Source organism: Ictidomys tridecemlineatus, chromosome 11 (assembly GCF_052094955.1).
Source record: "Ictidomys tridecemlineatus isolate mIctTri1 chromosome 11, mIctTri1.hap1, whole genome shotgun sequence".
NCBI lineage: Eukaryota > Metazoa > Chordata > Mammalia > Rodentia > Sciuridae > Ictidomys > Ictidomys tridecemlineatus.
The window spans coordinates 48,324,001-48,337,070 of record NC_135487.1 but is presented as its reverse complement, the minus strand read 5'-3'; the positions used below and the strand labels follow the sequence as shown (position 1 = coordinate 48,337,070).

General features: G+C 47.9%; 1 protein-coding gene across 1 annotated transcript in view; it reads left to right on the top strand.

The window, feature by feature from the left end:
- The first annotated feature begins 527 nt into the window (after positions 1 to 527).
- The window catches only part of LOC120890979 (KN motif and ankyrin repeat domain-containing protein 4-like), a 72,239-nt gene continuing 59,696 nt past the window's right edge, over positions 528 to 13,070 (top strand). The window contains exon 1 of the mRNA XM_078026392.1: positions 528 to 898. The gene's annotated coding sequence lies outside the window, so the exon portion shown is untranslated. The remainder of the gene's footprint in view (positions 899 to 13,070) is intronic.

Sequence of the window (13,070 nt, the reverse complement as noted above, 5' to 3'; positions counted from 1 at the left end):
TTGTGCACAATGCAGAACGCAGAACATGAAATTATAAATAATTAATGAAATAGGCAAATATTTCATTAATAAAAGTTCAATGAACTGCTTCCGTGGAAGATGGGGCTGCGAAGTGAAAGATTTAGGATTCTGAGTGGGGCTACAACCATGACTTGGAAGGAGATGGAAAAAGAAATGCCTTAGGAGAGATACAAGTTCTGTTACATCCCTTACCCACCTTCACTCCCCCACCTTCCCTGGCTAAGACCTCACTGCACACAGATTCCCAGTTGCCAGGCCTGGGTTCAAGTCCTGTCTTGGGCAAGTCGTTACTTTGATGCTGTCTCCCCATGTATCACGAAGATAGAAATGTCTAGATGAGTTGAGAGAACGGTATGTGAAAGCACATTTGGAAATCTGAAAAGCGATATGCACCAGTTAGGAGTTTTCTGGTTTCTTTTCAAAGTTTTTCTCCTAAACTCTGTCCAAGGGCTTTTGCAGTTATCAAGGCTAAGACCCTCCCCCTCGGTTTCGCAATTCGGCCCTTTCCCACACACCAAAGCCCGCGCCGAGTCAGGAGTCTTTTTCACCCCCGCTATCGAAGGCGGGGACTCGGGTGGTGTTGGCAGCCAGCTACGAGGGGCGAAGCGGCGGCGGGCCGCGCCTCCCAGTCCCGCATCCGGCGCGGTGGGTGTGCCCGCAGGGTGTGCACCCCGAGTCCTGGCCGATCTCCCCGGCCAGAGGGCGCCTGGAGGCTGTGCGCGCCCCGGACAACCAGGGTGCGCCAGAGCGGGGTGCGCGCCCGGGACGCGGACCTGCACCCAGAGGCTGCGTGCGCCCCGAAGCCAGGGTGGGCGCCCCGCCGCGGGGCCCCAGGCACAGTGAGTCGCCTCCCACCGTACTTCCGCGGCTAGCCAAGGTAAGGGTCTCTGCGCCCCAGCCCCAAGCAGTGCGTCTGCTGGGGCGTCCAGCACCCCGCCCTGCGCTACCAGGGGCTTGGCCCCCGCGCTGGGCCACTCTTCTCTGGTCCCTGCTGCCATCCTAGCCCCCTCCCAGCGCGGCGTGGCCGGCTCCTTTTAAGGCAGAGGCTGCGGCAGCCAGGGCCGAGCGGGTGCCCCCGCCCCGGAGCCTGGGGTCCGCGACAGCGCGGGAGGGGGCTGCGGGGCTGCGCCGGCTGCGGGTGGGTGGGCGCCGCTCCCTTTCCATCTCCTGGAGGATTGAGACCACTGGGGAAGGAGAGACCGCGTCGTCCTTGCGGCCCAGGTGGTGCAGCCCCTGCCCAGCTTTACCCTGCGTTCTGGGATGCAGCTTGCGGGACTGGGGCCACCCTACCGCCCGCTCCTAGGACTACCTGGAATTCAGCGTGTGCAAAATCTGGCCCCAAGTTCCTGGCCTGACATTCCTCAGTCCCTGGCTGAAGTTTCCAGCCCTCCAGTGACCTTGGGTGGAGGCTGGGGTTATCTGGGGGCCAGGTACAAGAGCGCCCCGGAACATTTTGCCAAGCCTTGGGCCACTGGGAGAGCTCCCCTCTCTCTTACATCTCCCTTAGGGTCAAATCTTTGACCCCAAGTACTTTGCCCCTTCAACTGGCCGGTTACTTAGTATGGGAGTTGGAAAGTCAAACTCATGACCCCTACACCAGCTCTGAACCTACTCTTGCCCTTGAACATCCACCAGGGCTACAAAACCCTGGCAATTCTTATTTTCCAAGCACCCTGGGATGTGGGCCAGTAAGGTGGGGAGGGAGTATTTTCCAAGAAAGAGGAGAATATTTCTCCTCTCCAAGGATAATCCTCTGAGACCAGGGCAGAGAGAGTCCTGTATCCACCAGGCATGGCCAGGGAAGGGTCAGATGTAGCCACTGACCAGGTTGAAGCTCCGGGAGAAAGCATTTGAATTAAGTATAATTCCAAAGGACCTACCTGAGTAAATCAAATCTGAGTTTCTTAGAGCCTCTCCAGACGTGACAAAGGAGACCTTAGATCTACATTTGGAACCTAAGCTTAGTCCTCTCTTTCATTGTCTTTTCAAGTCCAGCTTTCCTGCCTCACTGGAACATAATGTGTCCCAGGGAGAGTTTGCTGTCATTCAATCAACTCCATGCCAGGCACTGACAAGGTAGAGAAATACAAAAGTAAAAGAACTGGCACTCTTTGGCCTCATGGAGTTCACAGACCAGTGGCCAAGACATGAATCAAATCACTCAAATAAGTATAGACTGCTTCACAGTGCTGAGTTATTTTAAAGGAAACCGTTAGGTGTCCTGAGAACCTGTGATTGGTCCAGTGTCACTCTGTCTGAAAACTGATAGGAGTTAACTGAGGAGGATGGAAAGAGGCTTAGAGCAAAAGGAGCTGTAGAGTCAAGTGGAGAAACTGAAAACCTGTTTGCCAGGTGAGGTCCAGGGGCCTAAATAGGCATGTACCTTAGTTCTGCATCCCTATGAGTGGGCCAATCAGCATCTTTCTTTCTTGGCTATAATAATGAGCAGTTAGACACTCCCCTCTCTGCCCCCATCCAGGTCACATGCAGAGAGAGAAATAGAGAGAGACTGACAGCACCCTGCTGGACTCACCCCGAACATGTGCACTAAGTACCAGTACCTTGATCAGATAGCTCATGTGTCCACTCATGGTGCCAAGAGCAATTCTTTACTCCTTCCGTGTTGTTCCATTCAGCTCACAACTGCCAGGCCTCTGCTCAGCATTTAGGAAAATTCATGCAGAGAGTGAAAGTTCATGTCAGACTTTTGCAGCTGGAAAGAACTCACTGTCCACAAAGTAAAATTCCTTAGGGTGGTGGACAGAGCATTTCCTAATCTGGGCCCTCCCTACCTGTCCAGCCTTATCTCTGGCTTCCACCACTTTCCTTGGTCTCCTGCAGTGAGCCTCCCCGAAGTGTTCTACTCACAATTACACTTGAGGCAATTTGTGGAGCACTTGTTGTCTTTGCACATACTGCCCTTTGTCTAAAATCCTCTTCCACTCGTTCACCTACTGAATGTATACATAGCCTTCAACTTCAACATTAAGGTTCCCCTCCCAGAAGGCCTTTCCTGACTAGACAGAATCAAAGGTTGCCTTTTCTTTGTTTCCAAAGGCATGTCCTGGGCTGGAGATGTGAGAGCACTTGCTTAGCATGCATGAGATCCTGGATTTAATCCTCAGCACTACCAAAAAATAAAAACACAACAATCCACCAAAAGTAGGCTTCTGTTACAGTGAGTATCAACTGCACTGAGTACCCTAAAAGCAGAACTTTTCTGTCATATTTGTGTCTCCAGTGCCTAGCACAGATCAGGACCATAGAAAGTGCCCAATAACTGTTGGATAGAAATTGTTTAGTATTTCTTAACTTTTTAAATGGAGGAGTATTGCATATATCTTTAAGATGCTGTTGAAAATTATGGACACTGTCCTTCAAATGCATATAACTTAAAATATCTTGTATACAATATCATATGATTCATAGCTCCTCCTCCATGGACCCAATTTCCATACCTTTATTTTTTATTTTTTTGGTACCAGAGACTGAACCCAGGGGCACTTAACCCTTGAGCCACATCCCCAACCCATGTGTGTGTGTGTGTGTGTGTGTGTGTGTGTGTGTGTGTTTTATTTAGAGACAAGGTCTTGCTGAGTTGCTTAGAGCCTTGCTAAATTGCTGAGACTGACTTTGAATTCACAGTCCTCTGTCTCAGCCTCCCCAGCCTCTGGAATTACAGGTGCATGCCACCATGTCCAACTCCATAAGTTTAGACTGCAATATTTTAGGAAACAGAGACTGAGTGAGGCACAGTGACTGCCCAAGTACCCCCCAGTGGTCAGGAGCAAGGACCCCAATTTCCCAAGAAGTCCAGAGTTCCTTCTGGTTCTTTATGCTTATTTTAGCCAAGCAGCTTCTTTGCATTCCTGGCACTTTATGAAGGCCATGCTCCTGGCTGAAAAATGTATATCTTGGTTTTGCTTCAGTTCAGGAGCAGCCTAAGGTGTGACAGGGAGAAAAATCTTATTACGGGCACACTTGACAATTAGGAAGACAGATGGGCCAATTCTGCTGGCCTATTTGCCACCCCTAGTCTGCAATGTTATTACATCTGTTTTAGCTGGAGGAGAATAACAGGTGCCTCACAGTATGCGGGGTGGGGGAGAGGGTGGATGGGGTCTGGCGGGCCAGGCTGGGAGATGTTCTAGACAGGACCATTAAGGTCAAGGAACCAGCTATTGGCTTTGTCAAAGGCTTCCTCCCTACAGGGCAGGGCTCTTGCTTGCTGTCTCTGGGGTCTTGCCTACCCACCTCACCACCCCTTTCTGCAAACAAAACACCTGCTTTAGGCCATTTTGTTCTCATCTGCAGATCAGGATCTTCATTCAATCAGTAATTCACTCATTCATCAAAATCGAGTAAAACCTCTGATCTGTACCAGTTACTGTTCTGGCTCCAGTGCACAAAGGATGGTCCCGAAGTGTGGCCAGTGCTTCTGCAGCTCTGCTCTGCTGGGGGAAGATAGAGGTAGCTTTACTACTAATTTAACCAATGTCTAAGCAAGTTGGCTGGTGGGCATTTACGACTTCTGAATGCTGATGATGTGCTCACTTTGAAAACTCTCATCTCAGCGTCTGGGGTGGTAGGCATGGAGGTCGGTGGTAGAGTGCTTGCCTAGCATGCGTGAGGCCCAGGTTTGATCCCCAGCACTGAAAAATAACAAACAGGACCCCTTTGATCTTGTGCAGGTTCTGTCACCCCAGGGGAACCTCAGTTTTGCTCACTGTGAGTGGATTGATAACAGTCCTTTCCCCCCATCTCTGGGTGGTCAAGCAGACACAGTGACTGTAGGTCTACCCAACTCTGAGTTTGGAGCAGTACAGAACAATCACAATGTGCACGTGTGCCAAACCCTGGCACATTCGGTTCTCACAGTCATCCTTCAGATGGTTATTCTCATAATACCCAGTGACGAAAAGGAAGCTCAGAGACTCTGTGTGACTTACCAGGGTCATGAAACAAGCAAACTGGGATATATATGTATATTTGGACCGGAGATTAGCCCAAGAGCACTTTACCACTGAGCTACATTTTCAGTCCTTTTTTTTTAATATCTCATTTTATTTTGAGACAGGGTCTCACTAAGTTACTTAGGACCTAGTTAACTTACTAAGTCTGGCTTTGAACTTTCAATCCTCCTGCTTCAGCCTCCTGAGCTGGTGAGATGATGGGCATGTGCCACGGTGCCCCACCATGAAATTGCGATTTGACAGAGCTTTCTGTCTCTGGAGCTCAGACAGTGAAGCACATTGTGATTTTCTTGTGGTACAGTGTGTGGGAAGAGGCATGGGCTTAGAGGTCAGGGAATCCTGAAATTGGAGACTAAGTCTGCTGCTAAGGAGCTGTGTGATTTACAGCTGGACCCTAACCTCTCTGTGCCTCAAAATGCTAATCCTGCAGGCCCAGGTTAGATTAAAAAACTTTTAATAGGCCTTTCTGTGAACAGCATCCGGTCTCTACAGATCGTATTTCAAAGTAGGATGAAAGAAAAGAAGAAGGGCCTTCTTGCTAAAAATAGGCCCATCGCAGTTTCCGGGATAGAATAAATGCCGTCCCAAGATTTTAAGTAGATGGTTAATGTGCTGCTTAGGCAGTTATAGATTGGTGGTGTCTGAAGAAGCAGGCTGGTGTGTTCCTTCTTCAAGGAAAGGACTCTGCAGTATTTTCCCAAGGAGCGCCTCACTGTCTCTCCTGGGCCCTGAGCCCTGCTCGTCAGATAACTTTGTGGGGACTCAGACAATGTGGGAGAAAAACACAAATCCTAATTTCCACCCCCTTCCCATTCCTTTCCCCTAAAGTAAATAAAACTTATTGGCTGCCATTTTTTTTTTTTTAATTTAAATGTGTCTGTGGCTTTTCCCCCTCTGGTGCTGAAGGATTCTTTGTGTCTGCTGAGTTTCCTTCTTTATTTCTGGTTTGGGCCTCTGACGTCAAGGGACAAGAAGGCAGAGAAATATGGCATGGGGAGAATTTGCTCCATGCAAAGATAAAAGAGCAGCAGCCTTCCATGCTGGTTCCCCTCCACAGTCTGGTTTCTGCCCAGCTGCCCAGCGAGGCTGGCTCTCAATGAAACTGATTTAGGTTTAGGTTTCCTTGCAGGGCACCAGGCCTGGGGGCTGAGTGTTTCCAGGTGCTGCGCTCACAGCTGTTGCTTACTATGTCCCCTCAGCTCCCTCCCTTCTGCCTTGGAAAGCGGGTCATCCTACTCTTGGGGAAAGGTTTAAAAGACAGAATGTCAAGTTGGGTGATGGCTGAATATATGGTAGGGTCAGATCTGTGTTTCCCAGATACAATGTTGAGTGCATGCACGAGAGCATTTTTATCAGTAATATTTGAATTTTTTAAGAGATTGTTTTCATGTATGATTTGTGTGATTGTAAATAAGGAGATAATGAAAGGGCATCACCTACCTGCCCCTCAATAAAAGGCAGAGGTGGAGAGGAAAACCAGCTTTGCCTTTTGCCCTGTGAGCCTGGGCACATTGTTTAAGTTCACTGAACTTCAGCCTCCTCATCTGTAAAATGGTGTTGATAATATTGATGATGAAGTGCTCTTCTGATGCAGCAAACAGGGACCCCCCCTTAGGCTGGCTCTGAGGAAGGAAAAGAGAAGCCATCAAATGTAGCACTGGCATCAAAGCCCAGGTCTGAAAGGAGGCCAGACATCCTCAGGGCAGATGACCCTATGGAGAGGGTTGAGTTCCAGGCCACACCAACATTACAGCTGGTTTCTGGTCTTCACTCCATGGTGCCACCTTCCAGGGCCAGTGGCTCAACTGTGCATCTTGGCCTTTGCTGAGCTAATCACCTGGATCTCTCCTTTGTTGATGTTCCAGAGAGGATCCTCTGGTCTGAGATCGGCCCTCTAGAAGCTGAGACTTTCTCTGCAGACCATCTGCGGCAGGGATCAGGTGGCCTGGGCATGGGATTCCGCCAAGGCAAAACTCCCCCCTGCTACAGACAGAGTAGGCTTGTATCTGTAGAACTCTGGATTTGAGGCAAGAAAGGTGTGAGTGGAGACCTTTCAAGAAGGAGATAAGGGTGAGCTGGAACTAAGGGTTTTGCCCAGTATAAGTGTTTACTAAGTTGTAAAGGACCTAACAGGCCTTCTTAGCTTGGGGTCAACAGCCCCACTGGATCCATGTATAGAATATACAGGAGTCTGTAAACTTGATTAGGAGAAAAAGAATATCTTCATTTGGCATTTTCTTTATTATCAATATAAGCAACAACCCAATGTATTTGTAGTACCTGTAACAATGTTGCCAGTAGAAATCACGGATATTTCATATTGCATTTTAACCGCTACTGATGTCTTGAAATATTTATATCAATTGCAGCTTTGAAATTACAGTGGTTATCACACCTGGAGCTTATTATTCGATATGTGTGTTAGTCAGCTTTTTGTCGATGTGATCAAAATACCTGATTAGAACGACTGAGGGGAAGGAAAGTTTATTTTTGGCTCATGGTTTCAGAGATTCAGTCCCTGGTCAGCTGTGTCTGTTGCTTTGGGTTCAAGGTGAGGCAGCACATCATGGAGGAAGAACATCTTAGGGGTCAGCTGCTTAGGACATAGCAGTTGGGAAGCAGAAAGAGAGAAGGGTAAAGAGGTCAAAAAGAAGATGAACCCGTCCAGGGCATGCCTCCAGTGATCCACCTCTTCTAGTCATACCCCACCTGCCTGCAGTTACCATCCAGTCCATTCAAACTAGAATGAACTAATTAGGCAACAGCTCTCACAGCCCAATCATTTCACCTTGGAACATTCCTGCATTAGTATATGAACTTATGGGGGACATTTCATATCTAAAGCATAACAATGTGTTAACAAAGAACATGGCTGGACTTAGTGGTGCACGCCTGTAATCCCAGCAACTCAGGAGACTGAGGCAGGAGAATCGCAAATTCAAACCAGCTTCAGCAACTAAGTGAGGCCCTAAGCAATTAAAAAAAAATATATATATATATATATATATATATATATATATATATATCTGTCTCTCTGGGGATATAGCTCAGTGATAAAGTGCCCCTGGGTTCAATACCCATGTCTTAAAAATAAATAAATAAATAAATAAATAAATAAATAAATAAATAAATAAATAAAAAGAAAGAAAGAAGCCAGCCAGCCAGCCAGCCAGCTGGCAATAATATCCGCATGTAATCTCAGCAACTTCAGAGACTGAGGCAGGAGGATCCAGAGTTCAAAGCCAGCTTCACCAATTTAGAGACAATTCAGCAATTTGAGACAGTGAAACCCTGTCTCAAAATTTAAAAAAAAAAAAATGGCTGGGGATATGGCTCAGTGGTTAAGCTCCCATGGGTTCAATCCCTGGTACGAAAAAAGAACAGAAAAAAGAAAAATAAGAATATGTATTGTTATAATATGCAGTTTTTAAATTTTAATAATTGTACTTTAGAATTATTAGTTTTGTTACAATTATTACATGTTATTGGTTTTCTTTGTAGTCAAGCTATGCATTTTATGTTTTGGATTTTCAAGCACTCTGAGAAAGGTTCCTTCATCTTCACCAGTCTGCGAAAGTGGTGAAGGCACAAAAATGGTTAAGACCCCTGTCAGGAGGTCAATAAACTTTCTTCTCAGCGCCCCCCACCAACCTTTTGTATACCCATCTATCACTGTCTAATTAGTGGAAGACATTGTTGAGTAGTCGTTAAGGCTCATTTGATAATTGGCAAATTTGCAAAGGCCCAGGATTTGTGGTTTGGGTAAAGGTTTTGATGTACATCCAAAGGTTCATTTACAAAATGCAGGCACACATGGGAAATTGGTTAGGTAATCCCTATCAACCCATAGCCCCAGAGCCCCACGTCTATCCTTTGGCCAGTCCCATACAAACCAGTCCATTGAAACAACTCAGGATAGTTTCTGAGAATCCCTGTTCCTGAGATGTTAAAGAGTTGGTGTAGACAAGTTGATGAATCATTCAGTCATCGCGCAAACCAGAATTCTAGGAAGGAAAGGATGCTCAGGGAGCAGAAGCTTTGAAGTGGGCTCTGAAATGAAGGGAATGCAAAGGAGGCAGCTGAGGAGGGAGAGGGAGGAGTGTGGCCAGATGTTGATTTGAGAAGGAGGCCAAGAGAGAGGAGAGTCTGCTGGAGCAACATGAGAGGAGTGGCTGGTTTCGGCTGCCTTTTATTGAACACTTAACATGTGCCAGACATTGTGCCAAGCCCTCTAAATGTGGCAGTCCTTAATCTTTACCAACTACCCAATGAGGTATGGCTGTTATTATTCCCATAGAATTGGTGAGCAAAGTGAGGCTCTAGGAGGTTCAGTACTTGGTCTAGGTTATAGAGGTATTAAGTGGTGAAGGCGGAAGCTCAGTCCAGATCTGGTTAATTCTAGAATGCTGTGCTCTTGAAAATTGCTACAGGTGGGCTGGGGTTGTGGCTCAGTGGTAGAGCATTCGCCTAGCATGTGTGAGGCACTGGGTTGGATCTTCAGCACCACATATAAGTAAATAAATAAAATAAAGGAATTGTGTCTGTCTACAACTAAAAAAAAATATTTTTTAAAAAATTGCTACAGGTAACCACAGAAGAATCTGAAAAAACTCTGGCTGCCATTTTGTTTCTCTAACAAAGTGCTTTACCATCCATCCCCATCTTCCTCCTCCCCAATCCATCTCTCCAGACTTTTCCCTGTTCTCACCCCTCCCTCCCTTCTCCTCTCCCCGACCTTTAACCCCCACACAGGCATATGCAGGAGTAAAGATAGGGCAAAAGCTGTGGAGTCAAGCAGAACAGGGTTCTAATTCCAATTCTGCCACCTGACTCTGACCATGAAGGGCCTCAGTTTTCAAATTTCTGAAGTGGGGATAATGAAGACTCCTTTCCAAATGTACCTATCCTCTCTCAAGTGCTTTGGAGTCGTTTTGGGTAGTCCATTCTGTTGGAGAGCCATCTTCTTCACACACGGCTCCAGCAGGTGGGCCCACTCTGGTCCCATGAAAAACCTCATTCGTGTTACTGTACCTGGCTCTCTCTTTGCCCCCTCCCCAGAGCTCCCTGTAGCATCTGGCATCTGGTCCTTCCCAGTAGAACCCTGGTAACAGCAAATGACTGGTGTCCTTACATCCTTTATTCAGCACCTCCTGGCTCATTCTTGGTATCCCTAGTTCATCCCATCCCCAGACACCTATGTTGGACTCTGTCACCTAGAGTTTGTCTCACCTTTTTCTGTCTCTGCTTCTCTCTCCCTTCCCCCAGCCCCCACATGCTCCTCTTGGCCCTAATGCTGCCACTCCAAGTGCTGGGCTATTAGGGCTCCTATAATGAAAGTGGGAGGAGCCTCGACTATCTGCCTGGTCCCACAGATGATGGTGCTGAGGACCAGGCCTAGGTTGCACAGGGAGGAGGTGACTGAGCTGAACGACAACTCAGTCCTCTTGCTCCAGCTCACTGCCCTGCCTTGCCACTAACTATGACTGTGTCCCTTCCACACTATTAAATGGGCTGACAGTTTTAGGCACGGGGACATGAGGAACACATTCCTCTGCAAGTGCTTGCTTGCCTTGCTCTTGCACTTGCCCGGGGCTAGCCTTCCTGACCTGAGCTTCCCCCTCAGTCCAGCCCCTGCACCTCAGCTTTGCCAGCTGCTGACTGGAGCCCTGTGTCAGTTGGACCCGTAGGTGGCCGCCTCTGGTGATGCTTCGTGGCCCACTGGCAGAGCTGAGGCCTGGCATTCCCCACATTGAAGCCATTCCTTGGAGTGACTTTGTCTTCTCCAGAGAGCTATTGTTCAAATGCAAATATGTTTCCTTGAAGGGAGCCTGTTAACCCACTACAGTGTGGCCTGTCCAGTGGAGTGCCCTGGGCCTTGGTTAAGGGAGATCACTTCCCTACCCCTCAGTTTCCCGTCTGTAAAATGGGGGACAAAAAGAGTTTGTGTCATTACCCCAGGATGGAGTGAGAAGGCCCACAAAGCACTTGGCATATAAGTAGACAATAAAATTGCTGTTTTCCTCTGCTTTCTTAGGTTGGTAGCATTATTTGCAAATTCTCTACCCGAGGTCCTAGTACCTGTTATGTTTTTTGTTTGCTTTTTAAGTAATGTCTCCTTTCATTTTAGGGTGTCCCTCCTCTTTCTGATTATAAAATCGCTTTAAACTTTATTTTCTTGTTTTAAAAATAGGTTAGAATTAGTTTTGGGGTTTTTTTTTTTTTTTCATCTTCTGTTGAGGATTTACTGAGCTAAAGCACCTGGTAATTCCAGGCCTGTCAGGGGTCCTTGATGAGCATCTGGTGGTATGGTCTAAATGTTTAGGTCCTTGTCATCCCAGGTATGTGAGAGGCTGAGGCAGGAGGATTGCAAGTTCAGGGCCAGCCTAGACAACTTGGTGAGACTCTGCCAAGAAAGAAAGGAAGGAAGGAAGGAAGGAAGGAAGGAAGGAAGGAAGGAAGGAAGGAAGGAAGGAAAGAGGGAAGGCTGGGGATGTACTCTGTGGGCCTCTGGGTTCAATCCCTAGTACCAATAAATTAAATAAATAACTGTTTAGATCTGCCTCTCTTGAATTCAAATGCTAAAGTCCTAACCTCAGGGTGATGGACTGGGACGCAGGCCTTAGGGAGGCAAGTAGACGATGAAGCTGAACACTCCTGAGTGGATCTGTGCCTTTATCACAGAGACCCCAGAGATCTGTCTTACCCTCTGTACCGTGTGAGGATACAAGAAGTCGCTAGAACCTGTCCCTGCTGATGTCCTGAGCCCAGTCCTCCAGCCTTCAGAACTGTCAGAAATAAATGTCCATTATTTCTAAGCCACCCAGTCTCTGGTACTGCACTTTGTTCTAGTGGCCAAAGCAGACCAAGCCACTTGGTCTCTTGGAGTCATCCTGCAAGTAGGGATCAAAGCCACTGGGAGGCTGGAGGGAGGTCCTGGGTGCATCACTAGAGAGGGAACTGCTAAAAAAGAGGGAGGAAAAGTCAAGAGGATCATTCCTGCTTTCCATCCAGATGCTTAGATTCAGCCTGGGTGGGGAGTATGAACTCTGTGACTTTCTCCCAGATCTTTCTCTGAAGCTCCTAATTCCTGCGAAGTGCTCTCCTTGGTGCTCCCTCCTCAGCTGGAATGGCAGTGGTGGTGAGCAAGCCAGCGCTCCCTTCTACCCTCTGATCTCAAGGTGGGTGTCCATGGGTGTTGGAAACTCAATTGAGAGATGCTGGGCTTTTGAGAACATCAGCAGTTGTCTCTGTAGTTTCTGTGGCTTCGGGCAGGGAGAGGTACCCTGGAGTGTTGACAGAGTGGTCCTGCCTGGTGGCCTGTGAATGAGGGGTAGGGTGTGCAGCTGCCCAGTTTTATAGCAAGCAATGGAGACTCACTTCCAGGGTTCTCGGAAAAATGATCCTCTCCTGCCTTGTCTGTTGCAGAAGGCCCATTTTCTGATCAGACAGCTGCCTGAGGTTGAAGGGATGCTGGTCATCTCTCCTCTACACATGTGGCATGCTCCCACCCTCTGTGGTTCACTCCCTGCCTGCTGTTGGGGAAGGCTCATCTCCACTTCATCCATCCGAACTGCAGCTATCCTCCTAGAGCAGAGCATCTGACTGATGCATGTCACTTTCCCCCAGAGCTGGAGACCAGGAGCAATAAGCAGGTGGAGGTGGATGCTAGTTCCTGGAAGCCAATGAGCAACCTGCCATCTGCCTGGCCCCTGGTGAGGTGGCTGCTGGAGACTTCCCAATGGTCTGCTTTCAGTTTGTAGCACAATGGAGCCGCAGCCATCCCAACTCAGAAACAGTGCTTGGGACCATCTTGTCATTACAACTCAGACAGATGTTTTGGTTGCAAGTGGCCCATTTCTGTCAATTCTTCCCTCCTTCCTCCCTTTCCTTATTGTTCTCTCCCTCCTTCCCTTCCTTTCTGCTGTCTAGTAAACATTGATGGATCACCTATACAGGCCAGGTACTCTGCTAGGCAAGGAGCTTATGGTCCATCAGAAGAGATGAATAATCAAATAGTGAGTTATGTGGCAGTTTCATGGGGGCTGACAGACTTTCTTACAGGTGCCTTGGGGCCCA